Below are 16,645 nucleotides of genomic sequence, written 5' to 3'. Positions count from 1 at the left end.
GTATTATAATCATAAATAAATAGAGGTATATTCGAATAGTAAAACTTCACAGTGAAGAATAAAATAAATTAGATTCGAGGTTAACCCATACTTAAACAATACCAAATCCATTTAAATTAACACTTCAATTCAAATTTAAAAATTCATTCCAGTTCTATATCTGGAACCTAATATTTGGATGCTCTTAAGGTTCACGCATTGGCTTTGGATGTTCTTTATTTAATAATCAGACACGACGTCCATTAAATTATATGAAAAGTGAACAAAAGATGGCAAACGAAAATGGTGCTTTCTTAACCAGCATATTTTAAGGGGAATTTAGAAAACCCTTTACAATTCACTAGCAAAGCTTTATGTTTCATATTATTTTTAATTAAATAATTTGTATGGATAGTCAAATAAGATTCTTGAAGAGACTAGGATTATAAATTTAATAAAATATTAATAATTATGTCAATAATTTATGTGATGCCTTATATCTTTAATTTAACACGTCGAAGACGAATTAGTACTTAAAAATGGAGAACTTTATCGAAACATAAAAAGCAAGTGGTTGAAGTTTTTTTTTTTGATTCTTTGCTTCATTGAGTATATTATTCTGTCAACATTTATGGCTGAAAATGTAACTTAAATGAAAAAGGGGAATTTGTTATTGTTATGATGTAGATGTTAATGGTGGCAATGTGTGCTCTGGCTGTTGGAATATTCTATTTCTTTTTTTTATATAAACAAAAGAGAATTTTCTAAAAAATATTTAAAAATACGATAAAAATTTATAACTAAATATAAATTAAAATATAGTTAATATATTTTCTATAATTATTAATATAAAAAACTAGTCACTTGTGATCATATACATGGACCCATACAAGGAAAATATTAAAAAAACTTATCTAAATAACTCACAAGCAAACCACAACAGAATATTAAACTACTGAAAGACCACTGATAATCGTAAATCATAATGAACGTCGTGAGAAAACTATCTACAAATGCAAACTGCACATCCAATCCAATATGAAGATCTAAAACAAAGAATATCAAAATGATAACAAATAAGCGTCGTTTTAATTAGTCGATGCGATAACAAATTCAACCATAACAAAAACTAAATAAATACAACGTTAAAAACGAATAATAAAAAAGATTGAAACCATACCAAAAGACGGAATAAAACACTTCATAAAAGTAGTGTAAAGTGTGTCATAAAAACAAAGTTACTAAAAAGTTAAAAACAAACATAAGATATAAGATATAAGAAAAAAAAAAAAAAATAATGCCAAAAGTCTATAACTTACATCAAAATTAATATCACCTTCAATAAATAAAATAAAGAAAAAGTTAACTACGAAATAAGGGAAAGAGAAAAACATGGTTAATTTTTTTTAAAAATATTCTATTTCTTTTAAACCCATAATATTGTTTGTTTTTCAATATTTGAAAACATTTTCACTTCAACTCCATATAATTATCATTAGGTTTATCTTAATTTTGGTTAAAAGATTAAAGATTAATATCTTGACTTTTATATTACAGTCTAATTTCCACTTTATTTTTATATATATTTTTAAATTTTTATATGTTATATCTTTGGAGATGATAGTTTGTGACTTTTAGAAACTATCGATTCTTCATCAATCAAATATTTTCGGATCTTAATTTATTAGAGCTTTATAGAAGCCCATATTTTTTAGTCAATTACAATGTATGGACAATATCTCTGACATCTCACGTAATTTATCAGTGAAATCTAAAAATTTATGTAACTCTCTCAGACTGATGCAGGTGACCTGATCCGATTCGATGTGTCACATTAGGGTCACCGGAGCGACCCGTCATAAAAATCGGGAAAAACTAAAATTTCTTAAATAATTTGAAAGCGTAAATAATTTATAAGCAAAATAAAAAGTTCAATAATCATTCTGATGATAAAACATAATTCAATAATATAGAATATCAAAACATATTTCATACTATGACATGCCCCCTAATTATACAAGTATCGTACTATGCAAGCAACTTCGATGGAACTGATGTCGATAGATGTACTACATAGATTCTTTTAACATGAAATTGTGAGTAAAAGAGTGAGATTTGGAAGCTCAGTAATACATAACTGCCAGATGATGATGAAGGACATGCAAATAAATGGCAAGCATAAAAATTTCTTATTGAATCAGGCATATACAGGTTTTCATGATGAATTAAGGTTCCACTGATATTTCTTCACGTAACAGACATGAAGCTTATAGTTCAGAGGAAACATCTAGAGTGTAACATCCCAACAACCGGGTTAGTGACCAATTTGTAAAATTTTTAACTTTCGTGATCAAATTAGAATAGTTAAAAAGTTCAGGGATTTAGCTGGAAAATTGTTTGTGTAGGATTGAATAGCAAAGAATAGAAGTTGGAAGGGCATATTGGTCATTAGATAAAAAAATAATTAAAAAATTCATTATGGTGTGTTATATATCCACGTGGAATTGGGGAGATTGAAAAATCAGAGAACTTTAGAATTTCTTCATCCTTTTTTTCTTCTTCCCCGTGAGCTCCATAGCTAAGATATTGAGCGAAAGCAAAGTTTGGACAAATCGACGAAGTAGAATTTACCAAGAGAAAGATAAGAGATTGCTTTGATTAGTGAGGCCAAGGTGAGTGCATACTATTAAGTATATGGTGTTTATGGAAATAAGACTTGCAATGAGTCTATTTCCTATATTAGAATGAATGAATCCATGAATATAAGTATGTGATTGATATGATTCTTATATGTGTATGAGTACATGAATATGGGTATATGTGTCATAGGTTATTGTATGTGCTACATGATCTATATGAATACATGTATGTATGGTAACTATGTGAAATAATATAAATTACATATGAGATTAATTGGAAAAGTGGAATAAGTTCAATGACAGTGATCTATGTGACTACGTGAGGAATGATACAAGTTATGTGATTGTGAGCTATGTGAGTACATGTCTATGTAATGATTTGTGTGAATATGTGAACATGTGAAATATATAAATGGTAAAGCCCATAGTATATGATATGAGATATGAGGGTATAATTGGCATGCCAAGAGTCAAGGGTTCTACGCGCCTTCGGGATAATTCTACGTGGTCCTTCAAGATAATTTCTACGCGGTCCTTCGGGACATCTATATGGTCCTTCAGACATTCTATATGGCACTTCGGTGCAATTTATACGAGCTGTGGTGACAAAATTTGTACAAAACATCATTCACTCACATATCTTTAGTTCACAGGAATGTACCATGGGCTAATAAAATATATAAAACGAATTAAAATTTCATGATGTGCTATGTTATTATCGGTTATATGCATGATCACATATGTCCTTGTTATGTGAAATAGGAAGATTCATGTAAGCGATGAAAGTATGTAATTTGCATGTTTCATTCTGTCATTCATACATATATGCCTCACTAAGTCAATGACTTAGCGTGTGAGTGTTTCACACGTAGGATCAAAGAAGCAAGAAGAGTAAGGATAAGTAGCTGGATCAGTGTAACTTCATCAGAGATCATATTAGAAGCAATTTAACAGTAGGTTCTTTTGTTATAGTAAATAGAGTTTGTATGTAACTAAAGGTTTAAATTGTATATGCTCTGATTTGTTTTGTAAACCTTTTTGATTGAATTTATGTAATTATTCAGTTTATCTAATATAAGTTTGAATTTATCCATTATTTTGTACAAGTGAATGATTTGAAATGTCAATGTGACACCTCAAATTCGTATCTGGGTCAGATACGGGTTAGGGGTGTTATATTTAATGGTATCAGAGTCATGGTTTACCTTGTTCTAGGTATAAATCGAAGTCAAAAGTGTTTTAAAATGATATATGCCAACAAAATAGTGAAAACTTCTAATATGATAGAGTAATGAGTATGTTGTCTTGCTAATAGAGTTAAATGTTACTGTTTTATTAGATGTATGATCACGAGAACTCCCAAAGTGAAGCGGGAGATGATAGACATGAGGGAAGTAGCAATTCACCTGCCTGTTAGGCAAGGTGAAGATAAGGCATTTCCGGGAGTCCTTTACAAGACCAAGATGTGTTCTTCAGGACGTTGGAAGCTATCCTGATGCGTTTCCAGCCTCCTGTTCCCTCAACTCATAGAATGAATGTGGCGAAAGAGTTGAAAGGATTAGGAGCTCCTGAATTTAAGGGTGAAGCCGATGAAGGTCCTGTTGCTACACACCTTTGGCTTAATGATGTGAAGATCATGTTAGACGGTCTTCATTGCTCTGAAGTGGAGAAGTTAGATGGAGTGGTTTCTTTGCTGAGATGGCAAGCTAGAATATGGTGGACGAATGTCATCATGAGAATGACAAGTGACATGGTCCTTGTTCTTAGAAGAGTTTAAGCATAAGTTTATTGCAGATCAGTTCATAAGGCAAATTAAGCAAGAGTTTATAGTCTGAAGCATTGGAATCGATCTGTGTATGAATACGAGTGTGAGTTCAATAAGTTAAGTCGATTTGCTACTGAGTTAATTCCAACCGAAAAAGATGCTTGTGAATGGTTTATTGAGGGTTAGTGTCCCCGATTGAAAGAGTTATTAATAGTTTTAAATTTGTCTTCATTCCAAGAGGTTGTTAACCGTGCTAAAGCTCTTGAAAGAGCTCTTAATGAGATGTTTGGGGAACATAAAGCTCGGACATCCAAAAAAACTGGTACTTCATCAAGTTCATCACCATCTAATAGAGCCAGAGATTTTGGTTTTCAATCTCAGGCAAGGTTTGAGTCAGTTGCATCCTCTTCTAGAAGATCAAATCAGATGAGAACCAGACAAACACAATCGGTAGGATATGGTATAGGGAAATTTAATCAAAGTCAATCGAGACATTGTCAGCACTGTGGAAAGAATCATACTAGAGTATGTAGAGTGGTCTCCGGAGCCTGTTTCTTATGTGGGACACCAAATGTTTTATCTTGGATTATCTAATGATGGTTGGAGAACTTGCACAGTCTGAACGTCTGCTTCGACATCCCAAAGAGGAAGAGGAAGGGGAAGAAAAAGAAATTAGTTTGAGTCTTCCACTCAACAGGAAGTATGTTTAACTGCTCGAGTCTACCTCATAAAGACTAAAGAACGTGATGATCTAGAGATTATTGTAGGTACTTTCCAGTTGTATGATAAATTGTTTTGGTATTGATTGATCCGGGGTTCTACCTATTCATATATTAGTAGCAAGTTAGTGAAAAGTTGATAATCCAACTAGAAGCAACAAGTAACGATATGATAGTGACTAACCCTTTAGGACTTAGTGCTCGGGTAAATTGAGTGTGTTGAGGGTGTCCCATAAGGATTCAGGGAATTGAATTCCCTGCTACTCTGATGGAATTATCATGCAAATGTTGATTGCAGATTGAAAAGAGTAACTCTGACTAGTTCTGATGGAGTAGAAGTGATTGTGATCAGTGAAAGATTGAATCCGTTAGCAAATGTAATATCAGTGATATCGGTAAAGAAGTTATTGTTACAATGATGTCAGGGTTTGATTACTAATGTGATAGATACTAGAGCTAAGGAGAAAGGGTTAGAAAATATTCCAATAGTCAGAGAGTTCCCCGATGTTTTTCCTGCAGAGTTGTCAAGATTACCTCCAGATAGAGAGGTTGAATTTCAAATTCATCAATATATGATGAATTTCGTACTTTGAACACTTAGTGCCTATTTGGTAATCACCACACACATATTAAGAAATCATACATATATGACTAGTATAACATATAGTTACATAATTAAATGCACTGACCTAGTTTTCCTCGCTATGTATCCAAAACGTAAAGCTGATATTCTGGTACTTTTCATTTTCCCTTAGTTTTTCTTGTCTCGGGAGCTTGATTTCAATCTACTTAAGCATCCATTAAAGACACGTACAATGTCAATTGTTAGTATATTTCCTAACAATTATACTTAAATAATATTCAAAAGTACATATTATTAAATTGGCATAATGCAAACAAATACCCCTAACGTTTGACACGATATGCATTTGTGCCCAAATCGTTTTTTTGGAGCAGTTGTACCCATAACGTTTGATTATGAGGCATAAGTCCCCCTCTTTGGATGGAAACTGTCAGTCAACTGACGGTCAACGGCTCCAGCTGACTAAGCAAGCACAGGTGGACAACGATGATGACATGGCGTGCCCACATCATTAATGTATGATGATATGGAATTGCCATGTCAGCTTTTTTAATTAAATTTTAATAAATATTTTATACCAATAAGAGAGTGACACGTGTCACTCTCTTACTGGTGCGTATTGGCATAAATGGATAAAATACTAAGGAGTGCTGGGGATGGGAATCGTACCCGGGGCAAGGGCCTGAATTAGGATGGCCCTTGCCACCAGACCAGGCATGTTACTTGGTTATTATGTGGAATCGATCGTGCTTGATGTGTGAAAAGTCCCCACAAAACAGTTCTCCTAGGATAAGCCAGTATCTCCTTCATTCACGTTGACTACTAACGCCTCCTCCTCTTCATCCTTAATGCGAAGTTCCTTCAGATTCTGCACAACATCCCCCATCCGACAAAATAAATCAATCTCAGATTCCCACACTCTAAACAAGAGACCAATAAACTAACCAACGATACCAACAAAGGATGAGAGCACCCTCAAATCACAACAAACCAAACAAACCAGCAGTCGAATAGGGCAAAACCCTCTAGTCATCTTTTCTCTAAGCTTCACCTCACCGCCATTGAACAAACTAATCAAAGCTTTGTTTCTCGAATCTCTTAAATCTCTGAATTGGGTTAAACTTACCAAGGGTGTACATTTTATTTTCCAGAAAATTGATTCTTTCAAAATTTCGACTTTGGGTGCTTCTTATTTTATCTTTCAACCATAGAGCCAAACGCAAGGACGGCGGAGACCAGATATAATTTAATGGCGTCAGACAGGGATGAAGTTACGGCATTCGAATCGCTCCAATTTACCGACAAAATCCAACGTTTGATTTCGGCTCCGCCAAATGATAATGACAGTTCCTTCACGACTTGCTTGAACTACCGTCTCCACAAGCAATTGAGCTTCTTTACTCTCCTGAATTATTGAAGCTTATCCCTGCTTTGCCTCCGAACGTTGAATATTTCAAAGACAACTTCCATTTTTCTTTGAATACTTGTTTGATTGAACGTGATGCGAGGTTTTCTGCAGAAGTTAATAACAACAATGAGAGTGAGAAGAGTAAGTCGCCTGAGTCGAAAAAATTAAGCACGAATCTTGAGAAGACGTTAAAGAGTGAGTCGGCAGAGACCGAGTCATCCCAGCCGTTGGTTTCCGATCCAACGTTAGACAAGCAGAATATCAAGAGAAATAATGGAGAAAATAAGGTAGAAAACCCAAACCAAAAGGAAAATTTGATCAAGGGTTTGTGGGTTTTCTTTTTTGGTAATTTTTTTAATTAATTTGTTTTCTGAACTTGCATAGGTTAAAGGGTCAACAAAGAAAAGCAAAACTGCGGTGAATGAGAGCTCAGAGAACACCCAGAAGCTGTCTTACGTTCACGTGAGAGTACGTCGGGGACAAGCAACAGATAGCCATAACCATAATTTTTTTTTATATTAATCTGAACATTTATTATGGGTTTATTAATATTTTGTTACACATAATAACCAAGTAACATGTCTGGTCTAGTGGCAAGGGCCATCCCATTTTAGGCCCTTGCCCCAGGTTCGATTCCCATCCCTAACACTCCTTAGCATTTTATCCATTCATGCCAATATGCACCAGTAGGAGAGTGACACATGTCACTCTCTTATTGGTATAAAATATTTATTAAAATTTAATTAAAAAAAATGACATGTCAATTCCACATCATCATATATTAATGACGTGGACACGCCACATCATCATCGCTGTCCACCTATGCTTGCTTAGTCAGTTGGAGCCGTTGACTGTCAGATGACTAACAGTTTTCATCCAAATAGGGGGACTTATGTCTCATAATCAAACGTTGTGAGTATAACTGCTCTAAAAAAAATGATTTGGGCACAAATGCATATAGTGTCAAACGTTAGGGGTATTTGTTTGCATTATGCCTATTAAATTTCTATAACAATCTCAGCCTATCTTAACATTTCTGGCTCAATTATATCGATACTTCTACCATGGTATCGATACTTCTACATGGTATCGATACTCTATTACGGTATCGATACCATTTTTGCATTATGTTATCAATGGTATCGATACCTTCCTCATAGTATCGATACCCCTTTTGGTATCGATACTTCTTGCATGAGTATCGATACTACCCATCTGTTCTTCCCATTTTAAGCCTATAGTATCGATATTGTTCTATTAGTACCATACTCGTGCCCAGATTTTCCAGTTTTCAACCCGATTATTACCCAAATGGAGTTAAATTTTTATATTACACCCAACAATACTATTAAACTCTTATTTACCTATCCATACTAACTTTCCTTCATTTAGCTTTTTAAAACATCTAAAATCTTCCAAGAACATTCAAATCTAAGAATCACACCACTTTTTCTAACATTTTCTTAATCCTATCCAATGCTTCTAATATATCAATTACCTCTTTGACAAGTTAAATCTACCAGTAGACATCAATAAACACTCATATATTAACATATCATTTCAAAACCCATTTTCAAAAATCTCATTATTTCCTCTATCTCATAATTTTAATCCCATCTAATCTTTCCTTAAGCTTCTATCATACTCAAAGCTTCAAAAAACCAAAAATGAAAGGATAAACTAGCAATTTGAAAACTCGCCTTTGAGCTATGGAGGAAAGATATCCACGGGGAAAGAATAAGAAAAGAGATCATTTTTAGCTAACTTACCTTTTTCCCCTTTTCTCTTATTTAAATACCTTGAAAACAATGGATTTTAAATTCATTTTCCCCTTAAAGGACCAAAATGCTCTCTTAATCATCCATTACTACAATTTAGTCTAAACCACTATTTCAAATCATTTTAATCTTTTATCAATTAATCAAATAAATCCTCAAATTTTAAATCCTTTCAATAAAGTCCCTAATTCGATATTTTGGGCATTACACAAAGAACACACTAGATGGTCATATTTTTTCAGAGGCACTTGGTAGTTATCAGGGAGGGAAAAACGTGCGACTTCTTTATATTGGTCAGATTTCATAATCGAGGTACCTATTAAGGGGTTCATTCGTTAACAGGTCTAATCAACATTCAAAAATTGATGTTTCGTATTTATTTACTATTCGAGTATATCAAGGAAGTATTCAAAAACCTTTATATGAGAGTTATTTATAATCCAGATATAATAGGAGTGATCTCATTATTCATGTCACTAGGGTCATTTCAGACTTTTGTTTTATAGAAAATTCTTAACAATTTAACCCAAGAAAAGTCAAGAGATAGTTTACAATATTCAGAATTTATATTGAATTATCAACTTTGAAACATTATGATACTTACCTATCATTTGGGCCAAAACTCTTCATAGATATTCACTTATTATTACTGACTGCACCAGTTGAACAAATCTCCCTTATAATCAACATTGAACAAATCTTCAGAAGATGACCAGGTATTTCAGTGGAGTTTAATTTATTTATGAACTATAATTATATCTAAAATAACTGGCCTGCAAGAGTTGAACTCCAAACTTTAAGGAGTGGTACAACACTTAGGGTTATTTTTGTAATTTCTAAGCACAAGGGTATTCCAATCATTTTCTTTGATTCAGTCATATGTATCAATTCCAATAATTTAATTATCAAGTGTTTATTACAGAATCATAATTTCTAAGTCCTTTACCATCTCGGAGTAAAAATCGGTTATCCGAATTTTCTGAGCAAATTGAGTATTTAACTGGTGAATTAGTATTCCTGTCGAACCAAGCATTAATTCTTAGGTTAATTCCTTTATTAGAAGCGATCCATGACTTTTTAAACCTTAAGGGTATTTTTAATCTTTTTCAGTTGATCTAATCATGCATTATTTCCAAAAATCTCAACTTCGGTGTTTAATCATGAAAATCGAGAATCTTGAGTCTTTTACCCTTTCAGAGTTTATAAATTGATTACTAAAAACTTTTATAAGCATATTAGGGGTAAATCAAATGAAACAGTAAATTTAATGGATCGAATATAGTTTCTCAAGTCAATTCCACAAGGTTAACTCGGTCATTTTTACCTCCTAAGGGTAATTTCATAATTTCTTGTCAGTCTTCTAGTCCCTTATACGAATTATCCGAGTCTCTTCAGTTTACTCACTTTTACAGCTTGCAGTTCGAGTTTAGCATAATTAACTATACTCATGTTACCAATAATATTTATCTATGCGTTTACCAGTACTAATATGTTCCATAAAGCATGCAAAAGGTAGAAATGTATTACCTAAAATTTTGAGCCACTTCATTCGATCAATTAAACTAAATTCGATCACTCTCACACTTGAATTCCAACGTCCCATAATATCTCAGATACATAGAAAAAAGGAATTACGTTAGAAACGGAACTTAAACATGAAAATTCGTACTGAATCAAGAGATAAAACATCTAAAAATAACTTATCGGGTTTGAATTTAGAGAAACAAACTTCTGATTTAGACTCAAGACGTTGAAAAACATAAAATATGACTTTTCAAAAAAAATTACTTTTTGGTCAAAGTCAATTATAAAAGGTTAATAGTCAACGGCTCGGTCAACACGGCTCGACTTGGTCAACGGTTGGGTCAACACGGCTTGGATCTGGCTCACTCGACTTGGCAGTTGGATTGACTTGGTTAGATTGGACCGGTCTAGACCGGTTTCTAGAACCTCCTATGCATAAAACAAGCCCCACGTGCAGTGAGCGATGCGTGCGGCGACAATGAAGGCAGTTTCAGGTGGTCAATTTCTCCTTGTTCAAACACTCGCTGAAATCATCCCAATACATTTAAAAAATCCAGCCAACAAAATGTAAAATGATCAGAAAACGAGCTTGAAAAGCTTACCCACGAAGGACAACGGAGGGGACAGCGCTGAGGGGCAAACTAGACTGGGTTTTGATCGAAGTTGACCTAAGATCTTCATGTCGGAGGTGGTGTGGTGAACCGGTATCGGGATCGGCAGGAATCGCGTAAAATAGTGTCAGGGTTTTAAAATTTCCGATGAAGCTTTCACGGAGCTCTCCACGACAAATGACGATAGATATTGGCAAGAGGAGGGTCGGGTTTTTGTCGGAATTACCCGGGGAGTCCAACTGTAGTGGCGATGAGGCCTGAGGTCATCAAGTTCGACAGAAAAATGAAGAAAATAGAAACAACGCTTAGATTCTCCAAAAGGGCTACGAAGGGCTCTCCACGACTGCCGATTGCGATTCACGACAAATGACCAAAGGGGTTTTGGTCGCGAGATACCGACAAGCACGCTGGTTGTGCTGGTGCGTGACATCGCCGGCTGGAGGGGATCATCGGAGCTTCAACAGTGATGGGGATTTGGAGGGATGAACTTGTGAAGCTTGCAAACATTGGGTGTGATTTCAGCTAAAAAATGAATGGGGTTTTTTTTTTCGGTTTTAGGGAAAATTTTAAGAGTATAAATTTGAAATAGAATATTGAATAGTTCCCTAGCTTAAATGCTATGCATGGCACACCATTGTGCACAGTTCACGGGTTCAAACCACTACACTCTCCTGTATATTTTTTTTATACCAACAATTGTCAAATTTGGAAAAAAGTCACTGAACTTTTAGAAAATTCAAAAATTGTCCTTAAATTTTCCAATCCTCTCAAAACAGTCCCCAGAATTTAGGTAATTAAATTTAAATTAAAACAATTGCATATTGGGATGTTACAATTTAACTTCCAAATCTATTCATCCTGTAAATTTATGAGTAGTTATAATCACTGTATACTTGACACCATACCATAATATGGTGATGACTTTATAGAGAAATGATAACCCACTAATTCCCTCTTCAATTTCTATCAGTTTTACATTTGGTCCGATTGTTGTTCGTTTCAAGTTCTTAAGGTTCTATTTCAAAAAAGAATGTAAACATTTCAATTTTTATTTGTCTTTGTTGTAAATGGGGTATTTTTTTCTCTATATTTTTGTATATAATTGTTTTATTTAGTTTAGCTGTGGGAGACCGTGAATATTGATTATTGAGGAATTGTAGGTAGGGGAAAGGCTGGAGAGAGAGCTGGAGAAGAAGAAAATAAAACCTATGTGAGTAATGAGGTTTTTTTTATATAGAAAGAAACCGTGTGGATTTTTTTAAAAAAAATTAAGGCGGACATATATATTAATAATATAAAATTTTTATATAAGATGAATACAATAAAATTTTAAGGTGGGAATTTTAGGATATAGGTGCTCAGGTTAGACTAAGAGTGGACCCGCAATTGAAAAGAAGCATTGTCGAATGTGATGCGAAAAGGTTATTGATCGGCGTCCGAGCTCAGGCACTGTCTTTACCCGATCTTGATTTACAATGTCATTAGGAACAAGATCCAATCCAAGTGCACTTTGCAAATATTTGCTCATTTAAAATGATTGTTGTTGTTGGCAGGGATGGACAAATTACCGGTGAAGTCGGCTGAAATTTTTAAATATATTTTTTATTGATAATATGAAATGACAATCCAGCTCAGTTGGTAGAGCACAAGGTTTTTAACTTTGAGGTTGTAGGACCGAGTCCTACGGAGGGCATTTCATAATTTGGAGGTCTTCCACGGAAGCTACTCTCAACCTGGCGTTGGGGGCAGCCTACTATCTTACCTTCCCTTTACCCTATTACATATGGGAATAAGGGTCATCTAATTTTTTAATTTATTTTTATTGATAATATATTTTTGCTTTCTAAAATTTTATATATTCATTTCTTCTAAAATTTTATAAGTTAGTTCAATATAAAATCTTATGTCTGTCTTCAGTGATAATATTATAAACAAAGATATTTGACCGATTGACCAAATTGTTCATCTTTGTTTCCTCATATTTTCTTAGATCATGGTTCTAGACTCACTAAGAATACTCATCTTTCTTCCTCTAGAATCTGCTTCTCCTCCTCCTAAACATGATTAGAATTAATTTAAAAGAGTAAAACGATATGTAGTCTTTAGTTGATCCGGCTAACATTGACATTTTTTGCTAAAATTTTCTATCAACTTTAAGTAAAATGCATTGTGGATGGATATTGGATACATCATTTTAAAGTGGATGAATCCACATTCACTCTCCTGATACTCCTTTTCATTATGTTAGCATCATATGGCATTATCCCTTTCGCGATCTCTACAATATGGGAGTCTTAGTGTGGTATATCGGGCTACACTTAACGGTTTTTTAGGCGTTCTACTTTATCTAATTCAAAAATTTGACGACTACAAAAAATATTTTTTTCATAAATTCAAGATTCAATTCGAACTTAAGAAACGTTCCGATAAATCTTGTATATAATTTTATTGTCAAAGTCATACAATTGAGGCTGTGAAGTGACTAATGTTTGTGAGTTGTGACATACCAAACACCCTTTTTCGCATGCATTTGTCATTATATACTCTCCTCTTTTAACCGTTATTTTAAAAATGAGTGCAAAAGATTTTATCAAATGATTTCAGTAGTTAAGGAGATCGAGTGTTATTTTTCTTTAAAATTATGAATTCAAGCAACTATATCTGTAGAATGTGTGTGCACCATCAATGATTATGAAAGGTTATGAATATATACTACATTATAATCATCTTATACTAAATAAATTAGGTACATAAATAGCATTCACCATGAAAATTGTCAAAACATTTCAACTTGTATTTTAAGTTGATAAGCAAAGGAAACATCATAAACAAAACTAAAAAAATAGGAAAAAGAAACATTAGTAGGAGTTGGTGTAATCCCCACATACCGATAAGGGTAACCAGATCCGATCCGGGGTTTCACATTTGGGCCACCCGAGCGACCCACTGTAAAAATAGCGGAAAATTTAAAACTTTTATTAAAACGTGTAACTTATAAAATCAGTTGTCACTATTTAAAAATAAAACAGATTTCCAGACTCGTATATAAATCAAAATACAATTACATGCCCCCTAATCACATGTACCATACTCTGCAACAACGCCGGAAGAACTCCCTTACTGAAGTCGATAGATGCACTGGTACAATTCTTTTAACCTGAAAAGGTGAATAATAGAGTGAGCTTTGGAATGCTCAATAATATAGAACTACCAGATGATGCTAATGAACGTTCAGATACATAAATATATATTTCCTTATTGTTTCTGAACATTTACAAATTTTTATGCTGAGCAGAGATCCTACTGATATTTCAGGTGGTAACGGACAATGAGCTTTCAGTTCAGAGAAATATTTCGGATGACTGAGTTCAGGAGATCAGAATAGGTTTTCTAGCGTGTTCCCAAAAATCATGTAACTTTTCAGATCTTTTTAAAACATATATATATATACCCCCATCCGTCAAGTCCAAAATGTGTAGGTTCCCCAGAACCATACACCACCGTCAAGTCCAGTAAGCCCTGAGCACACAGCCGAGGAGCCGGTAAGTAAGGCCCTGAGCACACAGCCGAGGAGCCTCCAGGTATTCTTCCTCCAACATTAACCCCCCAAATAAAACATGTTCCGTCCGTAAACGGATATATCAAAAATCAAATCATAATTCACGTCAAGTATCATATCAAAATCCAGGTCAAGTATCAGATCAGAATCCAAGTCAAGTATCAGATCAGAATCCATGTAAGATATCAAATCAGAATCCATGTCAAGTATCAGATCAGAAATCAAATCGAAAAATCAGGTAAAATATTCATGTGAGTAGGGAACACACCAGAATTTACAGATAGTATTCAAAGATATTGGATAATCCTAACAAGTAGAGGAACACGGATCTTCAGTATATCGATAGATATCGGAATTCAGAATCACTATTAGAAAGTTCAATAACTGACGAAATCATCAGTTATCCAGAATATGACTTGGCTGATAAGGAATAAATGAAGATTCATGACATTTACAGTCTATATCGATTGATTTCATTATCAAACAACTTCAGATGAATATCTCCCAGAATTAATGCTTATCGACTGGTCAATTCATTGTTATTATAGGGTATTTACATTTTAATACCACAAATTCTAGTCCATATATAATCTTCGGAATCATCGCTGAATAAATCTTCCAATGTCTTTATTTCATGTTCACGCTTCCAATATATCATGAAATGCTGGCGTACTTGATTTGTAGTTCAAGATCCATAAGAACATTACATCATGTATGTTCATTAACGTTTCAGACTCATCCAAATCACTACTTAATCCTTAGTCCTTGAGGTTACTTAGTTCATTTAGCATTCAAGTCCATTTTAGATACTTCGGGGTTTTCCAAGGCAATCCAGACGTTTTTGAATTTCGGATAAATATTGTACTTCCATTCAATTCAATTTGGTCTTCGTGGTTGATTTGTCTAACAAATATCAAATTCTTACTGTTGAATGCGATCTAGAGTTGAGCTGAGCTGAATACTTCCAAAATTATCATCGAGCCAAACTTGAGAATACAAACACGCATTCAAGTGAAATCTATGTCGTTCAGGTACTGATATAACACTAGCATTGGTTGCTCGGCTTAATATGTGATCTGTAAATTTTAAGAGCAGTACCACATCTATGTTTATTTGGGTTCCTTAATTAATCCAAGACATTTCCTTAGCATAAGCCATAAGGGTATTTTGGTCATTTTGGTGTTCAATTTATTCTAATCATTACAGAGCTCAAGGATATCCAATCATTCCTGAGCTTGGTGATATTCTTGGGTCATTTCCATTACAGGGGTATTTTTGGTCATTTTACAGATTCAGTGCACTTTAATCCTTTCCTTCCGTCTGATCTTACTATTAAATTCAATCTTATCATTTATTTTAGTCATTTCGAACAATTTTGACAAAAACACCCCCGACAAATTATTCTTAGGTATTTACTCATAACTCGGATATTTCCGGGTCAAGTGCCTTCTCAGATTTTACAAACGGAATATAGGAAATTTTCCTGCACTAAATCAGGATCTTAATAATCAATACGTACTTAATCGAGTTAAGTACGAATCCTCAAAGTACTTTCTCATTCAGGGTCAACTCGGACTATTTTACCTCTCAGGGGCATTTTTGTAATTTCCTAACTAGATAGTTTCGATATTACCTCTTAACAAAAATAATTATAATTTAAAGATCCTATGGTCAATTGCTTTCTTGAACACTCTCTGATCTTGAAACAATTCTCTTAACAGACTTCTACTATCCTTCACAAACCCTCATAGGATTTAAAAACCGGGTATCCATAATTTCCAAGTAAAACTAACATTTCTTATGCACATCAATATTTTTTTATCAGATCAATATATCTGTAAAAACCTCTTATCCAACTTCCATATTCCAATCTTGTCTTTTTATAACACAAGGGTATTTTCGTAATTTTACCATACCGGAGTATTCTCATAATTTCTCATCCAAATACCTTTAACATTTAACCTTTGATGAAATAAATTATAAGTTACTTATAGATCCATATTGATTTCTTTATCACTAAGCACATAACTTGTAATTTAATTTAACAATCCCTTAATTTCTTATAAAAGTCATCTGAACC

At 33.8% G+C, this 16,645-nt stretch overlaps 1 pseudogene; it reads left to right on the top strand.

Annotated features, from left to right (window-relative positions):
- The first annotated feature begins 3,994 nt into the window (after positions 1-3,994).
- LOC120163512 lies at positions 3,995-7,615 on the top strand (annotated as a pseudogene).
- The last annotated feature ends 9,030 nt before the right edge of the window (positions 7,616-16,645 follow it).

This window comes from Hibiscus syriacus, unplaced genomic scaffold (genome assembly GCF_006381635.1).
Source record: "Hibiscus syriacus cultivar Baekdansim isolate YM2019G1 unplaced genomic scaffold, ASM638163v2 tig00111458_pilon, whole genome shotgun sequence".
Classification (NCBI taxonomy): domain Eukaryota; kingdom Viridiplantae; phylum Streptophyta; class Magnoliopsida; order Malvales; family Malvaceae; genus Hibiscus; species Hibiscus syriacus.
The sequence above is the reverse complement of the archived record's forward strand: the minus strand, read 5'-3'. Positions and strand labels throughout refer to the sequence as shown.